This window comes from Podarcis erhardii, assembly GCF_964252035.2.
Source record: "Podarcis erhardii genome assembly, chromosome: 8".
In the NCBI taxonomy this organism is placed as follows: Eukaryota; Metazoa; Chordata; class Lepidosauria; order Squamata; family Lacertidae; genus Podarcis; species Podarcis erhardii.
In genome coordinates, this window is record NC_138499.1 from 87,239,454 (window position 1) to 87,251,239 (window position 11,786).

An 11,786-nucleotide genomic window follows, 5' to 3' on the forward strand; every position below is an offset into this window, starting at 1 on the left:
CCCCTAAAAAAGCCTGCCAAGGAGCCCCACAACTTGGGATGGGATTCACATCTTGTGCCTATCCCCCCCTTTTATTTAGAGCAAACTTGATCTGCTGCAATTTGTGCTTAGAAAAACACATGAAAACTCAGCCCAGTCTTGCTGTTTGAAAAAATGCCGTGGCGCTGTGGTCTAAACCACTGAGACTAGGGCTTGCCGATCAGAAGGTCGGCGGTTCGAATCCCCGCGACGGGGTGAGCTTCCGTTGCTCACTCCCTGCTCCTGCCAACCTAGCAGTTCGAAAGCACTTCAAAGTGCAAGTAGATAAATAGGTACCGTTCTGGCGTACGTAAATGGTGTTTCCGTAGGCTGCTCTGGTTCGCCAGAAGCGGCTTAGTCATGCTGGGCACATGACCCGGAAAAACTGTCTGCGGACAAACGCCGGCTCCCTCGGCCAATAAAGCGAGATGAGCGCCGCAACCCCAGAGTCGGCCACGACTGGACCTAATGGTCAGGGGTCCCTTTACCTTTTTACCTCGGGTTACAAACTTAATTCGTTTGTCAGGTCCATTCTTAACCTGAAACCATTCTTAACCTGAGGTACCACTTTAGCTAATGGGGCTCCTGCTGCCGCCGCGCCGCCAGTGCACAATTTTAATTTGTAACCCGAGGTACTGCTTCCGGGTTAGCAGAGTTTGTAACCCAAAGTGTTTGTAGCCCAAGATGTTTGTAACCCGAGGTACCACTGTATTTGATTTTCCAGATTGTGGTGTGAATGCTGATTGTACAAAGGATTTTGCTGTTTACAGCTCTGCCCATCATCAAGTAACAATGTGCATGCCCCGAGGGGTTTGTAATTTGTCTGTCTTGTTTGTGTCTCGAAAATAAGAAGTCCCAATAAGTGTTGCAAGGGGAAGGCGATAGAGAGATAGTACTTTGGGTTACTGTTTGGCTGCTTTTAAAGTTGACTCATTCATCAATCCTCAAGTTGTGTTACCACCCCAACTGGTTATTGTATGTTGTTTTCCTTGTATGTCTAGTAATTGCTCAAAGGGTTTGCAAAACTTGCTTTCTTAACTTTTGTTTTGGAGGGGAAAATCACTTTGGGCAATACTATACTAGTAGAAGCCAACAGAAAGGTTATTGCAAAAACAATTAATTTCTTTAGAATAAGTATGGGAAGGATGTGTTTTTCTTGATTTCATCTGTATGTATGCTCATCCTTCTCATACCCCTTAATTTATTTTGCAAATGTAGTCACAGATCCTGTTTATCAGCTCCCTGTCACTTCTCATTTCAAATCTATTTGGATTAATAAAAGTGAGCCATTTATGGGATTCTCATGCCTAATTTAGCTTAAGCAACCTGCAATTCAATAATTTGCAAGGAGTCTGGTATGGTTAATTGGTTAATTAGACAGACTTCATCAGAGACTATGTCTGCAATTCAGGATTTCTTACTCTCTCCCCTCTGCTCATACCTATAAACGGCCCCATGGCTGTTGCGTGCCTTCTTGTCAATGCACATCCGTCCCATTGATCAATCACTTTCTCCATGAAGGCTCATGACTGTTGAGGGGGTAGCTTTGGGGGGGGGAGGGGAGGGGTGGCAAAAGAGAATCTATTAGAGATTTATAAACTTATGAATGATTGGTATGGGCATAGCCAAGGGGGGCAGGGAGGGGCAGGGCCTTGCAGAGCCAGGTAGAGGCCTGGGCAGGTAGATAATGTGCCCCCCTTTTTTACCCTGGGGATAACTGAAGTCTTATAAATAAGTATATAAATAATTTTCACAAAAGTTATGCTGACAATTTTATTTCAAGGCTTGAACTGTATCTGCATATGAAGACAAAATGGAAAATATAGATATACAAAAGTGCTTTTTAAAAATGCATAGGGAATGTAAGCTGACCAAGGCCCCCTTTGGAATTGGAGGCCCGGGCCAAGTGGCCCATATGGCCCCCCCTCTGTCTGAGCCTGGGGAGGGGCAGCTGCCCCCCAATCAATAAAAATACATAGCAAACTGGGGTCTCCCCCCTAGCAAAAGACCTGCCCCTCCGAACAAAAGGCCTGCCCCCCCAAAGAAATCCTGGCTACACCCATGGTGATTCCCTAAACAGAATCACGAATCTCTAACCCTCCATGTTCAAAGGCGGTGTACCTCTGAATGTCTGATACTGGAGACGAGAGCTGGTGGAGTTCCTAGAGGATCCAGTCCTGACCAGTGCCAGTCAGTGCTCCTCAAGTGCGATCCTTTGCATGTAGTGAAGAAGCTTGTGATGCAGCAGTGCTGAGCGTCAACAGGATCACATCCTCCCGCTTAATGGCGGGAGAGACAGAAGATATCTTCAGGGCAGCACGATGTCCCAAGCCAAATAGCATCTCTGTCCAAAGTGTGTGCAAGGCAGGGATTGAGAGAGGAAAGACCCCGAGTCAGATCCACGCTTCAACTCACCTGGGACACTGCTTTGTCTTCTGCTTTAAGGGATTCTGAATGTGCACTGGCGCATCTCTTGTCAAGCATCTGCCAGTGGTTGTTAACAATTGTTCCTCATAGCTGAGCTAGTCCCCAGGACAATATAGGTCTTTTATCTCTTTACCACAGTTGCATCTTGCACTTCTATCTGCGAGTTCAAGGTAGTGTACTTCAGAGCTATCCCATTTTATCCTCACAACAGCCCTGGGAAGTAGGTTAAACTGAGAGCCAGTGACTCGTGGCTGCTGAAGAGGGATTTCTCTCTAGCTTTGTCATTGCTGAGCCAAACTCTGTTCAATGAAGCTGCATTTTATTGATGTCACCCCACTCTTCCTCTAAAGAACTCATAGTCCACCTGCTACTGTGCCAAAAGAGAACACCTTCGCGGCAACAAGGAGCTTTCACTGCCACAAATCTTGCTCCCAAGTGGGATAATTTAACCATTCCACCCCACTGTAAATTTGAAACTGAGTATTTCTGGCTTGCTACTGGGTTAATTCCTTCTCCACATTTTATGCTTACCAAAAAATTATGAGATAGATTTGCTTGAGAGAGGGCAACTAGCTCCATCAAGAGTACTCAGTAAGCTTTATGGATGAGCAAGGGTTTGAACAGAGGTCTCCCCAGCTTCTGATCACTACATCACACTGATTTTTTCACTGGCTACAGCATTTGGAAGAAGCGTTTGGAAGAAGCAATGCCCGTAAACTTGTACAAAAACAATAGAACTTTGCAGTGCAGCTATGATGTTGGTGTACCTTTGCACGCTGATACTATGAATGGGGGACATATTTGATTCAATTCACATTTAAAGGCGAATCTACCTAATTTACACTTTCTGGCACCATAGGAAAACCATATAACAACTATTCTTTGAAATTCATTCTTCTCCAAATTTTGCAATGCAGTTCTCCAGCCAAATGATGTGAACAAAAGCTATACAGAGGTGAAGTGTGCATTAAAATACTTATGTTAGTTTTAAAATAATATACAAAATGCATATTAGGGGAAATAGTTTTGCAAAAAAGTGTTTATTTAATTACACAAAAATGTGTAATTAGCAGACATTTGCACAAAAATGGTGATGATTTTTTAAAATAAAAATAACAATTGAGGCTTCTTTTAAAAAAGGATTCACAAATGGATATGGAAATGTGTAGAACTAAATTTAAGATTGGTGAAAGGGAGAAACAGGGAAACCAAAACTGACAGATTTGCTCATTCCTGTTGATAACTGAGTCATTCGGGAGTATGAAAATCTCTTTTGTCTCTTTAATCTCCTCACCTCTAAAAGGATATTTGTAGAGATGGAAAAGGTTCAGAAAAGGGCCACCAAAATGAACAAACAGATAAAGTTACTCCCCTCTGAGGAAAGGGTGCAGCATTTGGGATATATATATATATATATATATATATATATATATATATATATATATGTATGTATATATATATATGTATATTTGCTTTCGTAGATTTTCACGGGTACAGGAATGCAGGTTTTGGTGTCCTCGGGTGTCTTCCCGTGTAAAAGTTGGGGTGTCTAGGCGACGTTTCGACGAGGTCGAAACGTCGCCTAGACACCCCAACTTTTACACGGGAAGACACCCGAGGACACCAAAACCTGCATATATGTATATATATATATTTAGTTTTGTGAAAAGGTAAGAGGTGACATGATAAGAAGTTTATAAAAGGTTGCATGGCAGGGAGGAAGTGGAGAGAGAAAGATTTTTCTCCTCTTGTAACACTCGTGAACTTTCAATGAGCCAAACATCGGACGATTCAGGACATATAAAAGAAAGCGCTTCTGTACACAGAGTACAGGTTTTTTTTTTTAAAAAAATGTTTATTTATTTTATTTTTTACCAACTACCAAAACACAAACAGTGAAACCCCCCAGGCGGCTGATACATTGGGTATGCATAATCAATAATAACATATTCAAATTAACCATATGTACAGTTTTATATACGTTAACACTCCTCCATCCACAAGGTTTATTTAACGTTTAACATTTTAATTGCCCCAAGTTGTTCAATCCAACCCAAATAATTCAATATCTTCTCAAACCAATCCTCCTCTTTCTCACTGACCTTAAACCCTTTCATTCTGTGTATCTTCACAGTTAGGTATTCTAAAATTATAATATTATTCAGTTTTCCCCTCCATTGGGTCACCCCCTACCTCTTCTGAATTTTTCCAATTACTCGCTATAACCTGTCTGGCTGCAGTTACCATCAATTTTACCCATTTATATTCCTCTTTTGTTTTTAACTTGGTGCTACTCAGACTAATAAGAACTATTAATTTAGATATTCCCACCTTCCTACCCACAGTTTCCGATATTTCTATACCAATCTGTTTCCAAAATTCATTAACTAACAGACAATCCCACCACATATGACTGTACGTTCCCATCACTCCACATTTCCTCCAACAATTCGTGCTTCCAGATTTTGTAATATGATATAACCTTACAGGTGTATAATACCATTTTTGTACCAACTTCAACCCTTGTTCCTGGATTATCCTAGAGGTCGCAACAAAGGGTGGTTGCCAAAAGATTCTTTCCCAATCTTCTTCTAAAATCTGTTCCTGAATTTCTAACTTCCAGTACACAGCACACAGTTAAACTATGGAACGCTCTCCCACAGGAAACCATGGTGGCCACCAAATTGGATGGCTTTAAATGAGGACAGGATGAATTCACTGAGAAGGCTATCAGTGCCTGCAAGTGAAGGTCTCCCACAGGCGAATTTCCCACAGGCATCTGGTTGGCCACTGTGAGAACAGGATCCTGGACTAGATGGGTCAATAGCATGAGTTTCACCAGGTAGACTGTGGATGTAGAATCATAGAATTGTAGAGTTGGAAGATACCACTAGGATCATCTACTCCAACCTCCTGCAATGCAGGAATTTTTCACCCAATGAGGGGCTCAAACTCATGACTCTGAGATTAAGAATCACATTCTCTACTGACGACCTGTCCCTCATGGACTTCATAAGCAGTGAGTGCAATTAGAACCCAGTTCTTTATGTATGTGTTACTTTTTATCACATTTGTATACAGTCTTTCCTCAGAGGAATTCATGGTGGGGTACATACCTCCCCTCTCCATTTTACCCTTCAACAACCCTGTGGCATAGTCTTTCAGATGCTGATTTTCTCCTCCAAACCAGCCATCGCCCACCTGCCTGCCCAGAGCTCTAAATGGACATTTATGTACCTGGAAGTCCAAGCAGACCACAACAGTTTGACAAGGAAGTTAAATTAAAAGGCTTATGTATCTCTCCTGACACATCTGAGCTGAAGCCTGCCCCTGCCAAAATCTGATTTTCCCTGGACAAAACAGCTGCTGGAATTCTAATACATACTTTCCAGAGTAACATCTAGCATTGTCCTCAGTACAATATTGGTGAGGAGAGGGTATGAGTGGGATAAGGGGGCACAGCTAATAATGAAGACACAGAGACAGGAAATAAGCACTAGAAAGAAACCTGCGGTTGTGGGCTTTGACAACCAGATATGCACTGGCTACATTCCTTCAAAACCACCATGTGAACGAACAATGCCTTTTACCAAATTACTCAGTACACTCAATGCATAGGGTGCAGCTACATCTCTTGTTTCCATTTCATTAAAAGGTTTGAGGGACTTAAGTGGCACATGGGGAGGCTTATTAATTCCCTCTGCATCACTGCCATCGCACATGGCTGTGACGTTTAGGAGGAAATTTCACAATGGTGTCCAAGTGAGCTTTCTCCCCAAGCCTCATAGCAATGTAAAGGTAAAGGTAAAGGGACCTCTGACCATTAGGTCCAGTCATGACCGACTCTGGGGTTGCGGCGCTCATCTCGATTTATTGGCCAAGGGAGCCGGTGTACAGCTTCCGGGTCATGTGGCCAGCATGACTAAGCCACTTCTCGCGAACCAGAGCAGCACACGGAAACGCCGTTTACCTTCCCGACGGAGCGGTACCTATTTATCTACTTGCACTTTGACGTGCTTTCGAACTGCTAGGTTGACAGGAGCTGGGACTGAGCAATGGGAGCTCACCCCGTCATGGGGATTCAAACGGCCAACCTTCTGATCGGCAAGTCCTAGGTGCTGTGGTTTAACCCACAGCGCCACCCGCATCCCCCCATAGCAATGTAGGACCACTGATTTTCAAAAGAAGTCACACTGGGATCCCCTCTGGGGGGTGGGGTGGGGTGGGGGCAAAAGTCTGCAATTAATTGGAGAAAAGCAAGATATGTAGCGACACATTAAGCGTAACATGTGTTTTGCCCTTTAGACACCCAGTGGTGCTTTTGCTCTAATCCCAGAGTGTATGTTGGCTGCAGAGTGTGCAATTCTCCAACAGAGTACCTGCCAGATATAAAATATTACTTTTTTATTACTCTTGGTGTCTGTGTTGTGAGGTTAGCTTTTTGTGCCCAAGTGGGCTGCACTTATGGTGCCAGATCTCCATCAAACGGACCAAATGACATTGTACCTTTTGTACAGTCTTTCACAGATGCTAAGAGCTGTGTTTTCTTGTGGGTTCCCTCCCCCTTCCGCGCTCGCAGCTGAGATGAGCAATGAGAGCATCATCAACGCACTCATGAATTGGAGCAGAGGAAATGCTTTGACTTTGAACATGCAGTGCAGTAAGTAATGACTTTAAAAATGTATCATTCTGAACGCTAATTAAGCAACACAGCTGAATCCAAAGCCAGCGAATTGTGAGTAACTTCCATCAGGCTGGCAAAGAGCGAGAGGGAGCAAACTTGCTACAGATTTTAACCCCATGTGTTCACCTACAGGCAGGCAAACTCTTGTGAGGCTCCCACTTTTCAAACTTTGAAGTTCTCTCCTTAGGCCTATCCTAACTATACTTGCTAACTATACTCAGTTCCATTTTGGGTCAAAAACTCCAAAATGACCAAGGGGTTGGAGGTTCATCTTCCCTGTGAGGAGAAGTTAAATGTTAAGGGATCTTATTTTGAGAAAATGATTAATAGGTAAGTGAGGAAGCTTGGTAGAAGCCTTAAAAATTCTAGTGAAAGTGGAAAGCAGCTCCTTCTGTCCCTTGCTCACTATATAAATAGGATGAGGACAGACAAAAGAGACAGTTTTCTTTACACAACATCTATTTGACTTATCAGGGCCAGCCCAAGACATTTTGGCGCCTGAGGCAAACCACAAAATGGTGCCCTTCCCCACCAGGGAAGAGGCAGGGAGTGCAAATCAAGATGGGGATCTGTTTCCCCTGTGGATCTGCCACCTGACCATCTCCTCGCTTTGCCCCATTGGTGGAGCAGACTTGTACAATTTGGTACTACAAGATTATGGCGACGACTTCTGACCAAAATAGCTTTCAATGCAGATTCAGCATGATAAATCTACCATAGAATCATAGAATTGTAGAGTTGGAAGGAAGACCAAGGATCATTTAGTCTAACCTGCTGCAATTCAGGAATCTCTTGCTTGGCATGGGGCTCAAACCCTCGATCCTGAGATTGAGAGTCTCATGCTCTGTTGACTGAGCCATCCTAGGCTGTAGCAGCTGAACAGAACCTTGAGGTTCAGAAACAGCATAAATGGCAATGACATGTGGGTGTGGTACCTTTTTGCCTTACTTGTGAGTGCCCTAGAAAAATCTGATTTCTATTGGAAATAAGATGCTAGACCCAATGGAGTTTTGAGCCAATTTAGTGGGGACGGGGGTTTCTAAGGTCTGGGCATCCTTAAACGAGAGATATCTACATTTCACACAAGTCTTGGCAAACCTAGAAACTGCCCCCTACAGTCATCCTCAACAAAGTTTAAAATCTTCCCAGACACAGTGTTTTGCAAGGAAACCTTCATTAATTGGGAACTTTGCATGTTGTCACAGTTAGTGGCTTTGCCTTTTACCTGAAAACAGGGCAAATGGCAGGGGAGGGCACAAATCAATGCCTGAGACTGGAGAAGATGAGGAGGCCTTCCAAGGCAGCGGGGGTCTGCTCCCCTCTCTACCATCCTGTTTAAAAGCCATTGGCTCTTCCAGGAGTTTCAGCAGCCCAGAAGCAAGGGTGGCTCTCTGACCATTGTTACCCTCCATGTGGGCACACTGGCACCATCCTTCCCAGTGGCTTCTTTTGCCCTGTTTTGCAGTTTGCTGCTGGGAATGGAGGCTGGCAGCTTTGAGGGCTCTGCCCCTGCTGCTGCACGGTTGAAGCTGCCAGCAGAGACACCAGCTTTTAAGTAGTATAGGAAGGAAGGAAAACAACTTCTCCCTTGGTGTGCCCAACAGAACCAAATTAAACCCCCTAACCACCAAGCAGGTATTCTAGGTATGCAGGGACAAACATTCAGTCTGCGCCATGTAGAGTGCCAGCAAGGTACCACATGACAGAAGAAAGAGCTAAAGCATAAGGCTACATTCACCATATGACTTTAGCTGAATGTCACTTTGAAGTGGGGGTTGCTGTCCAGCCATGCTGAGATCAGGGCAGCAGAGATAAGATACCTTCCCAAGCTGAGACCCTTTTAAAGATTATTTTATTTAAAAAATCAATATGCCAACTTCAGAGCTATCATTCATTCTCTTTGTGGTGGCACTGCCAAGCATTTTATTGTGCTAGATCCACATAAACCAAATGTCCTGTCTTGCCAGTCATCACAGCCTGCCCCCTCCTCCGGTTTCCTCCTCTGGTCTTCATGTTTGTTTGTTCCTGCTGAGAACTGCAAGTTATTCCAGGTTAGCAATGTGCTTCCCCTCCATCCTTCCCTCCGTCCTTCCCTTCCAACTATCTGCAATTTTTATCAGACAAGCAACCCATGACCTATATGGCATAATGCTGATTTTGGCGTTTCAGCAAACATCTATTCAGTTAATGAAGCAGAGTGAGACTTACATCAGGTAAGCCTACCTGAAACTTTAAACTGGTCCCCTGCTATGGAAAGTCCCCTCCCCCCAATAGCCACCTACAAATCAGATTGGGGGTCCAGCCATTTTGGTCCATTTCTAAATTCTCTTACTAAAACATTTTTTTAAGTCTGGACACAAACAATCCAAATTCTGAGCCAAGAAAATGTGAGTTCAGTAGTTTACAAACCATGCACATTTCACTTAGATCTGCAGTATTTAGTATTCTGCACTCTTTCTTCTGGTTTTGCTGGCCAGGGGGTTGAGCCCAGGAGCTGGCCACAACCATGGCCTATTCATCTCTCTGGCTTCTGGGACTCTGGCTTCTGGGACACACTTCCAAACTTATCTTACCTGCCATATAGGCTACAGATATGCCATGAAAGGCAGAAAGAAAGTTGAGGAAATGAAATTCTGCACCCAGTTGGTGGTGATGTTAAAGTTCGTAATTCCAAATATGGATTTATCTAGTACATAATGTTGGGATGCATTGTGAATCAAGGGTAACGTCCTCAAGAATTCCTTCTCTATACAAAGGAAGAAACTGTGCATGTGCAGGCAGTGTACAAGCTGGCAGGCTACTTTGTACGCAGGCCAGGAGCAGAACTCATGGGCTATATGCCAATGGTGCCTGTGTCCTGCCACAAAAGTGGGCAGAAAACGGACATGACACTTAACCTTGTGCAACAGGCAACATTCCAGGTAGAGAAATATCAGATGTTTCTACACCCTCACATGGTCCTCCAGTTAGGCAAGCAAGAGACATTCCCACTTCCAGCCAGGAAAGAAAAAAGAAAAAAAACCTCATGGGGAAAGAAAAAAAAACCTCATGGGGGGCACACAGCAGTGCTGCTGAGGGTGCTGTGTTGACCAGAATAGAGGAGACTTCAAGGGTGAGGCCTTAGGGGTGCATTTGGCCTCCAGGTTGAAGCTTCCCCACCATGGCAAGATTTATTTTACATAAGCCTCTTATTCTTGATCAAGCTCTTGTTGATTGCAGGGCTTGATCACGACCAGACAACCAACTAAGCAGTTTTTTTGTCTGCTGAATGTCATCTTTGTTTGGGTCATTTCTCTCAATTGTTTCGTACCACTGTTTTGTGTGATTGTTGTGCTCCATTCAGATCTATAATTGTCGGTTCGTACTGAATGTGTTTGTTTTGGGTGCAAGAACTCCCAACTCCTCTGCCAGCTGCACAAGGGAAGAAGGGGGTGGGAGGGGCAGCCCTGACTCTTCCGCCAAATGCTGTCCTCTGCTCCATTTCTGTCCTGGTTTCCAGGGGCAGAGGGGAGACTACCTCGGCAGGGCTACTCATTGATGCCATTGGAAAGTATCAGCCCTCAGGCATGGCCCTTCAGAGAGGACCTCAAGCACAGGGTGAGTTTGTTAAGAAGCCTGTTCAATTAATCATTCTAAACTATAAATGTCAACATGTGGATACTAGGAAAATATCCAGTGACTATTCACCATCAAGATCTGCAGAGGTGAATCTTTAGGAGCAAATATGTTGCAGCCCAACTAGACAAGAAAGTGATTCTTGGCTCCTGGCCACTCGACTTCTAATAAGTGAGAGTTGAACTCAGTCAGAAGAAATGCTTTAGAATTTTACTGCACCTGAGGTGTCTAGAGCACTGTCTACGCCACCTATACGGGATCAGTTTAGATGACTGCAGCCCGAGGACGTGGAAAAGCTGCTTGAAGAAGTGCAGTCAACCACTTGCCTCCTTGACCCTTGCCCACCTTGGCTTCTTAGAGCTAGCCATGGGACGTTGACTGGGTAGGTCCAGAGAGTGATTAATGTTTCACAATAAGGGAGAGGTATTTCCTCAAGAATACCTTCCTGGACCCACTTGGGACAACTATTGCCCAAGTGTCAAATATCCTTTTTAGAGGCAAAGTCCTCAAGAAGGTGGTGACAATTCATATACGTGCTATTTAACACATATATAAAGCCTCCTAGAGTCATAGAATTGTCGAGTTGGAAGGAGCCCTGAGGATCATCTAGGATCCTCTGGGAGATGCCATCAGGAGTTTTGGAGTGAAGTGCCACCAATATGCCAACGGTACCCAACTCTCTCTTTCCCTTTGTTCAAACTGAATCAGGAAGGGCAGTTGAAGTGCTTGAAGGTGGTGATGGGCTGGATGTGGGCTAATAAACAGAAGCTGAATCCTGAAAATGCAGCAGTGTTGTGTGTCCTGAGCTCTCACACCCAGGAGGTGGGCAGGTGGCCAGCCTTGGATGGGGTTGCACTCCCCTGGAAGCAGCTGGTATGCAGTTTGGGGGTGCTCCTGGATTCAACACTGTCACTGGAAGCTCAGGTGGCCTTGGGGACCAGGAAAATCTTTTTCAGCTTTGGCCGGTTCTTTGGAACATAGATGATTTGGCCACTGTACTCAATGCTTCAAGATTGGATTTTTGCAATGTTCTATATGTGGG